Source organism: Polypterus senegalus, chromosome 4 (genome assembly GCF_016835505.1).
Source record: "Polypterus senegalus isolate Bchr_013 chromosome 4, ASM1683550v1, whole genome shotgun sequence".
Taxonomy (NCBI): Eukaryota; Metazoa; Chordata; class Cladistia; order Polypteriformes; family Polypteridae; genus Polypterus; species Polypterus senegalus.
In genome coordinates this window covers 13,691,908-13,708,324 of record NC_053157.1, presented here as the reverse complement: position 1 = coordinate 13,708,324, position 16,417 = coordinate 13,691,908, and the positions used below count along the sequence as shown (strand labels likewise).

Below are 16,417 nucleotides of genomic sequence, written 5' to 3'. Positions count from 1 at the left end.
ACTTTGCATTCTATGGTATAATTAACTATTTTTGTGCTTAAAAATCTTTAAAGCCCTATATTTACATACAGCTTGTTCAGTCCAGAACCGATTAATTGTACTTACATACAATCCTATGGGGAAATTACTTCGGGTTAGGGTTAGGGTTAGGGTTACTGGCAACAGCCACAGGGGTGCACATACCAGTGGAAGTGCAGGTCCCAAGCCCGGATAAATGGGGAGGGTTACGTCAGGAAGAGCATCCAGTGTAAAGTTTTGCTAAATTAATTCGGACAACAATACAAAAAGATGATCTGCTGTGGCAACCCCTAATGGGAGCAGCTGAAAGAAGTTATTGCAACACAAACACTGACTTAATCCAGTCGTTGAAAAGATGTCGGGTGGAAGAAGTGGCAACGTCTAGGGTGGAGAGAAGAAGAGCTGCTCAGGAAGGAACAAGCACATCAACCTCTGAGCAAACGAATGGTAAACTGAGACAGAGAAAGAGGATGAGAACTAGGAATGCTCAAGGAGTTGGGCTGCATGTTATTGTGGTGCAGTTAATGGTAAAAGGATAAGAGCTGAACTTAAGAGATATTGAGAAGGCCAAGAATGTAGCAGAATGACTTTCACTTTGGTGTATAAAGAGGTATACACTCCCTGGCCACTTTATTAGGTACACCTGTTCAACTGCTTGTTAACACAAAAATCTTATCAGCCAATCACATGGTAGCAGCTCAATGCATTTCGGGCCTGCAGGCATTAACAAGACGACCTGTTGAAGTCCAAACCGAGCATCAGAGTGGGGAAGAAAGGGGACTGAAGTGACTGTGAACGTGGCATGACTGTTGGTGCCAGACGGGCTGCTTGGAGCATTTCAGAAACTGCTGATCTACTGAGATTTTCACATACACAATAATCTCCAGGGTTTGCAGAGGATGGTCCAAAAAAAGGGAAAAATATCCAGTGAGCGGCAGTTCTCTTGGCAAAAATGCCTTGTTGATGCCAGGGGAGAATGGACAGACTGGTCTGAACTGATAGAAAGGCAACAGGAACTCAAATAAGCACTTGTTATAACCAAAGTATGCAGAAGAGCATCTCTGAACACACAACACGTCAAACCTTGAAGCAGGTGGGCTACAGCAGCAGGAAACCACCCTGGGTGCCACTCCTGTCAGCCTAAGAACAGGCAACTGAGGCTACAATTCACATGAGCCCACCAAAACTGGACAATAGAAGATTGGAAAAATGTTGCCTGGTCTGATGAGTCTCGATTTCTGCTGGTGTGAGATTTGAATAGTAGGGTCAGAATTTGGTGTCAACAACATGACAGCATGAATCCATCCTGCCTTTGCATTAACAGTTCAGGCTGGTGCTTTAATGGTGTGGGGGATATTTTCTTGGCACACTTTGGGCCTCTTAGTACCAGCTGAGCATCATTTATATGCCACACCCTACCTGGGTATTGTTGCTGACCGTGTCCATCCCTTTATGACCGCAGTGTCCCCATCTTCTGATGGCTCCTTCCAGCAGGATATCATGCCATGTCACAAAGCTCAAATCATCTTCAACTGGTTTCTTGACCATCACAATGGGTTCACTGGACTCAAATGGCCTCCACAGTCACCAGATCTCAATCCAGTAGAGCTCTTTTGGGATGTGGTGGAGCAGGAGATTCTCATCATGGATGTGCAGCCGACAAATCTGCAGCAACTGTGTTGATGCTATCATCTCAGTATGGACCACAATCCCTGAGAAATGTTTTCCAGCGCCTTGTTGAATCTACGCCATGAACAATTATGAGAGTTCTGAAGGCAAAAGTGGGTCCAACCAGACACTAGCAATGTGGACCTAATAAAGTGTCCAGTGAGCGTTTTAGCTAGTGAACCAATCAGAGGAAATGTCGGATATTGTGTAAGCAATGAATTCAGCACTGTTATGTAAATTCAATTATTTGAAAACATGGGACTGTAATTTTGCTCGGGGTCCATTCTGTGGCACCAAACCTTTAACAGCCTGCGGTGAATGGTGGTCCCTCCTCATGAAGAGGAATTAAAAGGATGCATGAACAAGCTTCCTCCTGCCTGGTTCTTACAGGTGATTACTTACAGATATCTATTTAAGGGAACAGTTTCTGCCACAACGGTGATCCAGGTTCAACATTAATTACACTTCTCACTTTTTCTGAAAGGTGTTGCAAAAGACATATTCACACTTTTTAAAGACATAATGTGGGATCAGACAGGTTTAGCATTCAGCATGTTATTCGTCCCTTGACACGAGTGGCTCTGATTTGTAGTGCACTTACTCTTACTCAGTGCCTCTGTGCTCGACTACAACACTCATTTGCTGTTTAGAGAAGATGGTGACCAGGACAGTTTGACCTCTGGGAGAACTAAATGGAATGCATTCCAGTCCTGTGCCAACTGACAGCTCCATTTTGAGCCAGCCATTTGAATATACAGTATGTTGGTCACAAAGCGTATGGGTCATTGTAATTATGGCTCTGAAGGGTCGGTTAGGGGGAGTCACTGGTACACATATCGTAACTGCCAGTATGGAGTAGCACAAACTCACACGGCGGGTCTGCAACATTGAAGGCGCCTTTTCTCAACTAATGTCGTGCTGCTGCTGGTTCATGAATGGGTCGCCTAAGCTGGTGTTTCTCAAACGTTGGGTCGTAAGTCAGGCTGCTGTTGTCATGCAACGGTGCTGATCACTTAGGTGACCCACTTGCAAGTGAACATGTTTGTCCCGTTCATAGTGAGCTCATTTCACACCCGATCCTGCTCCGTACACCACAGGCGACAGTTAGAAATTGCTACTGGCGGGTCATCAATGAACTTAAAAATGCTAAATTCTGGAGTCGAGACCATAAAGGCTGGGAAACACTGAATGCATGGGCTTAATGCCTTCACAACATGGGCAGGCACCCATAAAAGCAAACCTTAGAGGGTACTGCAAGAGTCAGAAAAAACTTAGGAGATTTGTGAAATAATAATAATATCAAAAATATTTATTAATCTTTACAAAGCTATTCCATCGTCTTGACAGAAGAAAAAAAAAGTATGGCGCATCTATGCAAACTGTATGCATATACAGACACACACAGTTTACAAATATACACACACACAGACACATATAAAAACACTGTATGCATACATACACACACAATACACACTGTATGGAGATATATATATATATAGAATATATATATAGAGATATATAGAGATATAGATATAGAGATATATAGATAGATATATAGATATATAGATAGATATATATAGATATATAGACAGATATATATAGATATATAGATAGATATATATATATATATATATATATATATATATATATATATATATATATATATATATATATGCAGGAATTATTACAAGAACAAGAAAATATAACACATAACTGCAGTTCTTAAATCCTTACACTGACTCCCAGTAAGTTTAGGGCAGATTTCAAAATCCTCCTTTTAACATATATATATATATATATATATATATATATATATATATATATAGATATATATATAGATATCTATATATATATATATATATATATAGATAGATATATATATATATATATATATATATATATATATATATATATATATAGATATATATATATATATATATATATATATATATATATAGATATATATATATATATATATTCTTGCTGCAGGAATTATTACAAGAACAAGAAAATACGAACACATAACTGCAGTTCTTAAATCCTTACACTGACTCCCAGTAAGTTTAGGGCAGATTTCAAAATCCTCCTTTTAACATATAAAACATTAAATGGTCGAGGTCCGGCTTACTTGTCTGAAGTTATCATGACTTACAAACCAGAGCGCACATTAAGATCTCAAGATGCCGGCCTGCTTAGGATTCCAAGGATTAATAAAATAACAGCGGGAGGTCGAGCTTTTAGTTACAGGGCCCTAAACTCTGGACTGATCTGCCTGCTTCTATAAGAGATGCCCCCTCGGTCCCAGGCTGAAGACTCACTACTTCAGTTTAGCACACCCTGACTAGAGCTGCTGATTAACTGTACAGGCTGTATCTCTGTTGTCAGTCATTAGCACTAAAACATAAGTAATGTGGTAGTTATAATTTGTTACTCACCCTCACCTATTCTGTTTCTGTTCTCGGTACTCAAATGTGGCAATTGGTGCCCACAGCCCACCTGACAAGTTGTTTGCCTGCCTATGGTAAAGTCATCCCTGATGGAGGATCACAGGAATCATGGGAAAGAGGGGTCCTTTCATCGGATTGGCTGGCTGAGCAACGTTTCAGCCGTGGAATGGCCAAATGGGGAGGCAGCTTGATGGATGAGGTCTCCAGGACTCTAAAAATATCCAAATCTTATTATGTGATATCATCTACTGTTAAATTCTGCTCCGTACTTCTAAAATTTTTATTTTTTTGCTGTATTAAGGTTTTGTTCTGTTGTGTATTGTATTGTATTGACCCCCTACTTTTGACACCCACTGCACGCCCAACCTACCTGGAAAGGGGTCTCTCTTTGAACTGCCTTTCCCAAGGTTTCTTCCATTTTTCCCTACTGGGTTTTTTTTTGGGAGTGTTTCCTTGTCTTCTTAGAGAGTCAAGGCTGGGTGGCTGTCAAGAGGCAGGGCCTGTTAAAGCCCATTGCGGCATTTCCTGTGTGATTTTGGGCTATACAACAAATAAATGGTATTGTATTGTATTGTATATATACAAATCTACACACACACACACACTCTATACAAATATACACATAAACACACTGTATGCACACATACAAATACACACACACACACAAACATCCACTGAATACACACTGCACATACACACAAACACGCACACACACACAATACACACTGTATGGATATATATATACAAATTGCATCTACACACACACACACAATCTATACAAATATACACAGACACACTGTATGCACACATACAAATACACATACACACTATATGTAAACTTACAAACATACTGAATGTACACAAATACACACACACTATACATATACAAACGCTGTATTCATACATACATCCACTGAATGCATGCATATATACACACTGTCTGAATATATATACAAATTGTATATACGTACACACACACACACACACACACACACACACATTGTATAAATACACACACATACTGTATGTAAACATGCATACACATTCTGAATGCATACAAATACACACACTACACATATACACACACACTCTATGTACATACACACAAACAGTGTATGCACACACACACACACAAACTGTATTTACACAAATGTAAGCCTTCTCATCCTGGTTAGAATATTTGCGAGACATTATTGAAAATCAAAAGGCGACAAAACCTCCAATTCAAGTGCAGGTCACCTTGGCCGGCATCATCTACCGCAGAGTTCAGCGCACATCCATCCTGATTTCGTGAGCTGAGTGTTAAACCAAAAACAAAAAACCGACAAAAAAAACCGAACAGACAACTGCGATAATAGAACGAATGTGCGAGCTCCGTACACAACAGCAATAATTTCACCAACACAGCCCCGGTAGGACCGCCGGTACCACCCAAAGACATGACCTCAAACTACATTTAGGATTTTTTTATCAGTAAACGACGATCGGGAAGCCATCCGTGTTAACCCAACACATTCATAACGAAAAAATAAAGATGAAAACGCGGCCAAGACGACTTTTATTTCCAGCACCCACCTGGCCGCTATATCCTCATCTCCTGACAGCCCTGCAGATCGTCGCTCACACACCCTGACGAGCTGCTCGAGATGCGCATAATGAATTCTCTCAGTCTGCCCATCGGCGCGCAGCGGCACGGGACTCCCGTGCAGCCCACGCCATCCTCACCGCACTGGCCAGTGTATGCGATCCCTCTTCCCGGCACGTTATTACTCTCACTGCGGCTGAATATAAACATCTGTTCCACCCATCCCATCTCTTCCGAGAAACCGCTTCTTCTGTATTATTTATAGTTTGTTTCCTATGAAGATCATCAAGCAAGACGAAGAGCTGGTTGAAAATAAACGAGTCTTCTTACCTGCGGCGCTCTTCTGAAAGCACATCTCTCCTTCCTTCCCTTTTCTGTCCCTGTGTCTCTCTGTCAGTCTTTATTTATAACCGTCCACCCCTCTCCCTCTCCCTTTCTCACTCTATAATTTAAGACCACCAATGACTCGGGAGAAAAATATTTTTTGACACCTTGACAATCCAAATCCTCACTTTTCTTAAGCAGGAGGCGTTGTTGGCAATCTTTGTGCTAATTTAAGGATCAGCCCTTCCCTCCTCCTTTTCCTTCCACGGTCCTCTTAATTAGCGCTGTACTTACGTGTCGGATGGTGCCTGCCGAATGGGCTTCCCTCCTTCGCTGTTGTTCGCGATTGCCTCTTTTTGGATTTGCTCCTTGGACGATTCCCAGTTACCTCACTGCCGAGCGTGAGCCCCATGAGTGAGGCGCGCAGCTGCCACATTGCATCGCTGCCGCGTCAAAGGGTCCCTTCTAATGAGTTAGGGGGGTGACGGAGGAGAAGGAGGAGTCAACGCTTATTTGCATAAATGTAAATGATTAGACTCATACTGACACAGTATTAATCTCGGTCTGACGGTCATGCTTCATTTGTTGCGTATTCATGTCATCATGTCATGTTTACACACACACAGCTTTTGCTTTTTCTTCTACCACCGCAAAATTCAGTATACCCGTTTCAAATATCTTTATCTAATGATCTGGCGGCGATCTCAAGCTTGAAAGATAAACCCAAAATAATTTTATGCCAACAATCAAAAATCCTCCGATTTACATAAACTGCTTAAAAAATGTAAAGGAACACTTTGAAAACGCATCAGATCTCAACGGGAAAAAATGCTGCTGGATATCTCTACTGATATGGACTGATATGGTAATGTGTTACGAACAAAAGGACGCCACATCGTTTGATGGAAGTGAAAATGATCAACCTAAAAAAGAGGCCTGAATTCAAAGACACCCCGAAAATCAAAGGGAAAAAAATGATGCGGTGGCAGGCGGGTTCGTCCATTTTGCCAAAATTTCATTGCAGAAACTCCAAATCGTACTCAGTAGTTTGTATGGCCCCCACGTGCTTCTATACATGCCTGACAACATCCTAATGAGACAACTGATGGTGTCCTGGGGGATCTCTTCCCAGGTCTGGACCAGGGCATCACTGAGCTCCTGGACAGTCTGATGGACGGACCCAAACATAATGTCTCACCCAGAGGTGTTCTGTTAGATTGAAGTCAGGCGAGTGAGTGTGGGGGGCAGTCAATGGTATCAATTCCTTCACCCTCTCGCCACATGAGGCTGGGCATTGTTGTGCACCAGGAGGAACCCAGGAGCCACCGCACCAGCATAGGGTCTAACAATAGGGTTTAAGGATTTCATCCCGATACCAAATGGCAGTCAAAGTGCTATTGCCTAAGATGTAGAGGTCTGTGTGTCCCTCCATGGATATGCCTCCCCAGACCATCACTGACCCACCACCAAACTGGTCATGCTGAACGATGTTACAGGCAGCATAACGTTCTCCACGGCTTCTCCAGACCCTTTCACGTCTGTCACGTGTGCTCAGGGTGAACCTGCTCCCATCTGTGAATAGCACAGGGCATCAGTGATGGACCTCCCAATTCTGGTATTCTATGGCAAATGCCAATCGAGCTCCACGGTGCCTGCTATATGACATCATGAAGTCTGTTTCTGATTTTTTGGTCAGAGACATTCACACCAGTGTCCTGTTTGCCTGCTGGAGGTCATTTTGTAGGCTGGCAGTGCTGATCTTGGTCCTCCTTGACCAAAGGAGCAGATAGCGGTGGGTCCTGCTGATGGGTTAAGGACCTTCTACAAAGGGCCCTGTCCAGCTCTCCCAGTGTAACTGCCTGTCTCCTGGAATCTCCTCCATGCCCTTGAGACTGTGCGGGGAGACACAGCAGACCTAATGGCAATGACACGTATTGATGTGCCATCCTGGAGAAGTTGGACTACCTGTGCCACCAAACTCTGTAGGGTCCAGGTATCGCCTCATGCTACAAGTAGTGACACTGACCATAGCCAAATGCTAAACAAGTGACAAAACGGATGAGAAGGGAAAAATGTCAGTGGCTTTCCTCCACCTGTTAAACCATTCATTGCTGTTTTTGGGGGTCGTCTCATTGTTGCCCCTCTAGTGCGCCAAAGCAGCTGAAACTGATGAACAAGCCCCTCTGCTACTTAACTGGCCAGATCAATAGCCCGCAAGTGTCACTGACTTGTTTCTATACTCGGATTCAAAAGTGTGCCTTTAATTTATTTTGAGCAGTAAATCATTTTCTTTTTAAACAAATGTGGAATATCAAGATTTGAACTTCATTCAAACAGTGTCTACCGATAAAGGAGATATAATATGACAAACATCCTGCCACATTTCCATTTTGTAGTCCATTGTTTAATATAAATAAACATAGATGGGAATTTATCACTACCTCAAATTAGAATCAGGTGCAAATGAGAGAGGGGGTCTCATCTGAATTTGTCCCATTTGAACTTCAGGTTTTTACAACCCCAACTCCAATGAAGTTGGGACGTAAATAAAAAACAGAACACAATGATTTGCAAATCCTCTATTCAATTGAATACACTATGAAGACAAGATATCGAATGTTCAAACTGATAAACTTTATTGTTGTTTTGCAAACCTTCACTCATTTTGAATTTGATGCCTGCCACACGTTCCCAAAAAACTGGCACAGGGGCATGTGTACCACTGCGTCAGGTCACCTTTCCTTTTAACAACACTCGTCTAATAAGCGTCTGGGAACTGAGGACACTAATTGTTGAAGCTGTGGAGGTGGAATTCTTTCCCATTCTTGCTTGATGTACAACTTCAGTTGCTCAACGGTCCGGTGTCTCTGGCTTCATAACGCGCCACGCATTTTTCAATGGGAGACAGGTCAGGCCAGTCTCGTACCCGCACTCTTTTACTACGAAGACACGCTGTTGTAACACATGCAGAATGCGGCTTCGCATTGTCCTGCTGAAATAAGCAGGGACGTCGCTGAAAAAGACGTCGCTTGGATGGCAGCATATGTTGCTCCAAAACCTGTATGTACCTTTCAGCATTAATGGTGCCTTCACAGATGTGCAAGTTACCCATGCCATGGGCACTAACACACACCCGTACCATCACAGATGCTGGCTTTTGAAGTTTGCGCTGATAACAATCCGGATGGTCCTTTTCCTCTTTGGCCCGGAGGACACGACGTCCATGGTTTCCAAAAACAATTTGAAATGTGGACTCGTCAGACCACAGCACTCTTTTCCACTTTGCGTCAGTCCATCTCAGATGAGCTCGGGCCCAGAGAAGCCGGCGGTGTTTCTAAGTGTTGTTGATGTATGGCTTTCGCTTTGCATGGTAGAGTTTTAACTTGCACTTGTAGATGTAGTGACGAATTGTGTTAACTGACAAGCCCACGTGGTAATATCCTTTACAGAATGATGTCGGTTTTTAATGCCGTGCCGCCCGAGGGATCGAAGGTCACGGGCATCCAGTGCTGTTATTCGGCCTTGCCACTTACGTGCAGAGATTTCTCCAGATTCTCTGAATCTTTTGATGATATTATGGACAGTAGATGATGAAATCCCTAGATTCCTTGCAATTGTACGCTGAGAAACGTTGTCCTTAAACTGCTGGATTATTTGCCCACGCAGTTGTTCACAAAGTGGTGAACCTCGCCCTGTCCTCGCTTGTGAACAACTGAGCCTTTTGAGGATGCTCCTTTTATACCCAATCATGACAAACCCCTGTTTCCAATGAACCTGTTCACCTGTGGAATGTTTTTTGAGCATTCCTCAACTTTCCCAGTCCTTTGCTGCCCCTGTCCCAGCCTTTTTGGAACGTGTTGCAGACATCAAATTCAAAATGAATGAAGATTTGCAAAACAACAATAAAGTTTATCAGTTTGAACATTCGATATCTTGTCTTCGTAGTGTATTCAATTGAATAGAGGATTTACAAAATCATTGTGTTCGGTTTTTTATTTACGTTTTACACAACGTCCCAAACTTCATTGGAATTGGGGTTGTAGTTTGGTTTGCTCTTTGTTCTTGAAGTTTGCGTTGTCACCGGGCCGAGATCCAAAGAGCTCTCCAAGGTCTTCAGAAAGAAGGTTCTAGATGCCAAAGAGTCTGGAAAACAGAATTTCAAAAGGTCTCCAACAAATTGGAAATCAGCCACTCGACTATCCTGAAGATCACCTACAAGTGGAGAAGATTTCAAACAAACTGCCGACTTGTTCAGATCAGGCCACCCCAGCGATTTCAGCCTGAGAGCAGAACACAAGATGTTGAAAGAAGCTTCTGAGGACCCCAGAGTTGAATCACGGGACTGCCATGCAGCTTCTGCTGCTGTTGATGTCAAAGTGCACGAGTCCACCATTAGACAGAGGCGGCGCAAATTAGATCTGCATGGGAGGTGCACCAGAAGGAAACCTGGGAGAAGATCAGGGTAAGACTGACTACCCTATAATACATACGGTACACTACTGGTCAAAAGCTTTAGAACACCTCAGTTTTTCTTCAAATTTAATCAGCTGAAATGCAACGAATGACCTAAAATGGTGTCAAGGTAAACAGTAAACTGCCTGATGTGTAAATTTAAATTTTAGGTTAGCAAAAACTGAACAAAAGGAAATTTCAGAATATTACAAACGGGCCTTTTTCAGAGAAAAACTAACAGGGTACAACTGTGGTGTTATGGGTCCACAGCTCGTTGAGCAAAGGCCATTCTTTTTAAATGACGAGGGGCCATCACAGCTGTAGCATTAGAGCCACGGGAGCAATCACGAATGTGGGCAGTTCCTCACCTGTGCACTACGTGAGAAACGCCCACATCGCCGACTGCCCCGCGGCTCGCTACAACAACGCCCCCCTCACGAAGCCGCCTCGGGTGCGGTGATTATTTATTTAAAATGAATGGCCTTTGCTCAACGAGCTGTGGACCCATAACACCACAACAACCTACAGATGTTCTGCAGCCATTAAAGGAAATGAAGCCTTGTAAGTTGAAGCAAACAATTTGCACAGGTGTCCCAACTTCTGTTGATTACTTAAAAACCTTCTGTGTGTCTTAACTCTTTCAGGGCTGATCAAAAGGAGGAGTTGACGACGGTAATCGACTGTAAACTGTGACAAAACCAACCATTATGTTTCAGTTGGACTCTTGTTGCTAGAAGGAAAGTTAGATTCATTGGTTTTGACCGAGATTTCCTGCGCTCACATGAGTAGCAAGGCACAAACAACAGAAAAAAATGGCACTGACATCTGGCGAGAGAATAAAGTGAACTAGCCAACCCGCGGCGTAGCATACGCCGCATAATCAGGCCGCTGTTTAAATCATTTTTAAGCACAGAGAAAAAAATAAACATTTAAAAAATCCGTAATTTAATAAACCACCAAGAAAAGTAACATTGCAACAATGCACGCTACGAACCAACATACAATTGTCGGTGACTGAAAACCGGAGGAGCGCCGTCGCGCCTTCTCTTTCCAAAGCAAAGAACGGGGTTGAATGGCGCTCGTTCAGTACGCACTGCCCGCTTATGTGCCCGCCCCCAACTCCCTACCTGAGTCGCTTTCGTCTGTGTACAGTCCACACGCACCTGTGAGTCACGTTGACTGTTAATTTTCCAAACACCGCCTCAGTCGCTTTCCACGTTGACTTTTCATTGTTCTTTGCGGTTCCGGCTGCTTTTTTATATATAATCCACCAAGTCACCCGACCATGTGGGGGCTTTACAAAGGGCAGGGACGTAATCAGTGCGAGCGTATGACCCGCACGTACCGGGAATTTCGTCGTGGGGAACAATTGGAAGCCACGGTCTCCATCACGAATGGGGTTCAACGGCTTACGACGGCCCCCGCTACCGGGTAGACACACGTTGATCCATTCAGTGTAGCGCACGTGCAGTACCGGACATACAAGTGCATCACAGACCTGTTAATGCTCAATCTCACGTGGCTGAAAGCCACTTGTCCCTCTAAGAATTTGGACGCCGACCGCTGTTGGGTCGTGTAACTATTTGGCAGGTGGGAGTCTCGTTCGTTTTCGGAAATAACCAGCCAAATCGCTCCACCAACCAAGAACTGCCATGCACCACCACCCACAGAATCGAGAAAGAGCTATCAATATGTCAATCCTCTCCGTGTCCGGGCCGGGTGAGGTTTCCTGTGTTGAGTCAAATGAAGCGAAAGGCTCCACACCTGGTGGTGCCCTTCCGTCAATTCCTTTAAGTTTCAGCTTTGTAACCATACTCCCCCCTGAACTCAAAGACTTTGGTTACCCAGTTGGCTGCCTGTTGCGGGGTCTGCATTGGTGAAGCAGGTGAGACGGTAATGAAACAGAGGCACAGGGCTTATTGGTTTTTAAAGACTGCTTCCTTCATTGAGTTTTAACCAATGCACGGAACGAACCAACACACAACCGTCCGTGTGGCGCTCACGGTGGAACGGGAGGAGAGGAGAAGGACATCCACTTGCTCCCTCCATCATGCTAGTCTGCTGATTTCTCGTTCAGACTGCACTGCCCGCTCATGTGCCCACCTCCAACTCGTCACTCGAGTGGTTGTCGTCTTTGCACAGTTCAGATGCACCTGTGACTCACGTAGACCTTTCATTGCTCTGTGCGGTTTTGGCTGCCTTTCTATATATAATCCACCAAGACACCCGACCACGGTGGGAGGGCAGTGTGTACAAAGTGCAGGAGTATCTAAGAAGACGCATGTTTGTCACGGGTGCGAATTGCTGTATGTAGCGTGAAAAACAGTTTGCTATGGTGCACGCGTCGCAAGGCCATAACCGAAAAACTTGTTTTTTAAAGACTGCTCACTTCATTGTGTTTTAACCTCAGTTGTAAAGGAACGTTTTAAGGATACCCCTCACAAACCGTTTTACACGCTGCATATGGCGATTCATCTCCGCGAGAAACATGCCTCTAACAGTCAGCGTGGGTCGGAGCTGCATGTTGCCTCTATGACAGATGAATATAAATGACGCCATTTTTTTCTGTGTCGTCGCGTCTGAGTTGGTGGGCGTGGCTCTGCGAGTTGTCGTCGTATCCAATGGTCTTGGGGTTGGTGGGCGTGGCTCCTTCCTGCGTGCGCCATAGGTGTCTCACTTGTCAGCGGCTTAGTGAAGCCACGCCCCTTCCGGCGTGCTTTCCATGGTCGTCTTGCCTTAGTGAATTATATATATAGATGCTTAAAGCAAAATACTCCGTGGACGACGCTTTGCCTATTATCTCTGAACTGGACTATGACTTGTCAGACTCAGATTTTGATACAAGTGATTGAAAACGAATGTGGGGTTCCATCTTCAGCTGATTGGTCCCCAGTTAATCGTTGTACTGACAATGTTCGCCAGAGAGGACTGCCACTTAACAATGCTAAGAGGTAGAAACCAGATTGCAATGCACTGTAACTGTGACCGTGCCACACATTCTTGGCAAACTGGCAGCCACAGCATGCAGAAACAGACATTTTATATTGATTTCTGTATGAAACCATTGCTTTTCAGGAATTATGTTTACTTTGGAAAAAGTATTCAGCCCTCAAAGAGTTAAAGCAGAGTTGGGACAAACTTGTGTTACTACACCCTGTGAAGTCCTACTGGGGCAATGTTACAGTGGCAAGAAAATGAAATGAGACGTTGCATTATTACCCTCCCAAGTCTTTCATTTAGAGAAATTGCAAAAGAAGATCCAAGTGTGAGTGAGGCCAGTGGTGTCCTACAGAATGCAAAGGCAACTGGGAACTGGAAGAAACTGGCAGAGCCAAAGTCACCAGCCAATCAGAAGACAGGCTTCTGAGGGTCACCAGCTGGTGTGATCACAGGCGCCTCACAGCACAACAGCTTCAGACCTAACAGTGCAGGTCGACAGAAGCTGAGTGTCAGTCTGTACTGTGAAGAGGAGACTTTGTCCTGCAGGTTTGACAGGCCGAGTGGCAGGAAGAAAGCAACTCCTTAAAAATACAAAATAGGACAAAAATAAAAAAAGGGGGTGGAATGGTGGCGCAGTGGGTAGCGCTGCTGCCTCGCAGTTAGGTTTGCTTCCCAGGTCCTCTCTGCGTGGAGTTTGCATGTTCTCCCTGTGTCTGCGTGGGTTTCCTCCCACAGGCCAAAGACATGCAGGTTAGGTGCATTGGCGATCCTAAATTGTCCCTAGTGTGTGTGTGCCCTGCAGTGGGCTGGCACCCTGCCTGGGATTTGTTCCTGCCTTGCACGCTGGGATTGGCTCCAGCAGACCCCCGTGACCCTGTAGTTAGGATATAGCGGGTTGGTTAATGGTTGGATGGAAGGACAAAATAGAAAGCCATTCCTTAAAGGACAAAACAGGGCCTTGAAATCCCAGCTGTGGACTACTGCAGACTGGAAGAAAGTCTTAGGGGACCAATGAATCCAAATGTGAAATCTTCAGTTCATCACGCAGGGTGTTTTGTACACCGTCAAGTTGGTGATGGTGATGGTTCTTCAGTGTGCAACACCAACTGTCAAACATGGAGGAGTGAGTGTGATGGTCTGGGGTTCATTTGCTGGAGGCACAGTTGGTGACTTGCCCAGAGTGACTGGCATTCTGAGTCACAAGGGTTACCACAGTTTGGCTGTTAGATCATCAAAAGGGGGCTACTTTGAGGAATCCACTTCCTTGACTTATTTACTGTTGTTTATTTGATCATTGCCTTGATTTCATGAAACATTAAGACATTAATCTACGTGCATAAAAACTAAAACAACAGAGGTGTTCTACAACTTTTGACCGGTAGTGTAAATAAAATGTGTAATTTTCTGTCTCCTGCCTGATCTGGTTCTCTATCCAGCTGCATGAGGGCGTAAGTATAAAAGTTAGTGTAACATATGAGGGCTAACGGTTGCGATTTGTGCATTCTGGTAAAGTCCACATAAGAAAGGCGAAACGGGGTCACCTAGGACTCTACCACTATGAAGCACTGCCAGTACTGAATAAAGAAGAGCAGCATCAGCAAACTGAACACACAAATAAATACACACCTAACATCATGCCTTCCTTATATGGTAACACTCGGCTATCCAGCCCCGCCTACATCTGACATCACTGCTAAATCCATCCATTATCCAGCCCGCTATATCCTAACTACAGGGTCACGGAGGTCTGCTGGAGCCAATCCCAGCCAACACAAACCCCGTAGGCAGGATGCCAGCCCACCACAGGGCACACTCACACCCACACACCAAGCACACACACTAGGGCCAATGCACCTAACCTGCATGTCTTTGGACTGTGGGAGGAAACCCACGCAGACACGGGAGAACAAGCAAACACCACGCAGGGAGGACCGAGGAAGTGAACCCACCTCCTAACTGCGAGGCAGCAGTGCTACCCACTGTGCCACCGTACCCCCGCCCTAAATAAATACATACAAACTATACAAGTTAAAGTTACGGATCTCAAAGTAAAATTGACACAGTAAATTAATTTGTAGTTGAAGTCATGCCAAATGTTTCTCTTTTTAAAAGAAATATTCCATCCAAAAATGATACTTTTTTTTATGTGTTGCTAATCCCTTGTAGTCTGTAGAGACGGCCGGCCAAGGAAAATTTTTAGTTTTGTGTTTTCATCCTGAATGAGAGAAAAAAGAGTTTACGATATGACAGAATCCAATGGTGACCAGTGCTGTACGACAGCAAGCGATGTGGAAAACCTCTACGGCCAAAAGAAAATAATTGTCGTGTTACTTATGGCACATAATCCACGTGTCCATTATCCAGGCATATGCTCAAAGCATGAAGAATACTTGCATTTTGTCGCTAAAGCATTAGTGATACTTCCATAAAAATCGGCATAAAGCATAAACAGAAGAGGCACATTTGCATAAGACGGTGTTCTTGAATTACAGACCTGCCTCGTCCTCTCATTCATTGGTCAGGAGCAGTGTTTCTTTCTCAATGGGCCGTGACCCAGTCATGTGATGTCGGAATTTTGGTTTATTCATGCAAAAAAGACCGACTCAGCCACCGGTTTCTGCCCACAGTCCAAAGACATGCAGGTTAGGTGCATTGGCGATCCTAAATTGTCCCTAGTGTGTGTGTGCCCTGCGGTGGGTTGGCGTCCTGCCCGGGATTTGTTCCTGCCTTGAGCCCTGTGCTGGCTGGGATTGGCTCCAGCAGACCCCCATGACCCTGTGTTTGGAAAATGACTGACTGACTGACTGACTCGGCCATTTTGGAGTAATGTGATGATTACAACGCCTCCTTCCTCAATTTAATTTCTGAAATGTCATGTGGTCTGTATATTATGTTACTTACGTGTAAACGTTTGTGAAAATCGGTTTGGCTGTTTTTGCGTGAATGGTAGTGAACTCAAAAAAAGATTTAAAATGCAAACTGG

At 44.2% G+C, this 16,417-nt stretch overlaps 1 protein-coding gene across 3 annotated transcripts in view; it reads right to left on the bottom strand.

The window, feature by feature from the left end:
- The window catches only part of trim2a (tripartite motif containing 2a), a 175,935-nt gene extending 169,442 nt beyond the window's left edge, over positions 1-6,493 (bottom strand). Inside the window, exon 1 of one of the 3 annotated variants that reach the window (XM_039750271.1) lies at positions 6,337-6,493. The gene's annotated coding sequence lies outside the window, so the exon portion shown is untranslated. Of the gene's footprint in view, positions 1-5,708; positions 5,822-6,048; positions 6,072-6,336 lie in introns of those variants that run through there. The other 2 variants (XM_039750273.1, XM_039750272.1) reach the window with 2 other exon arrangements.
- Between the last annotated feature and the right edge of the window lie 9,924 nt (positions 6,494-16,417).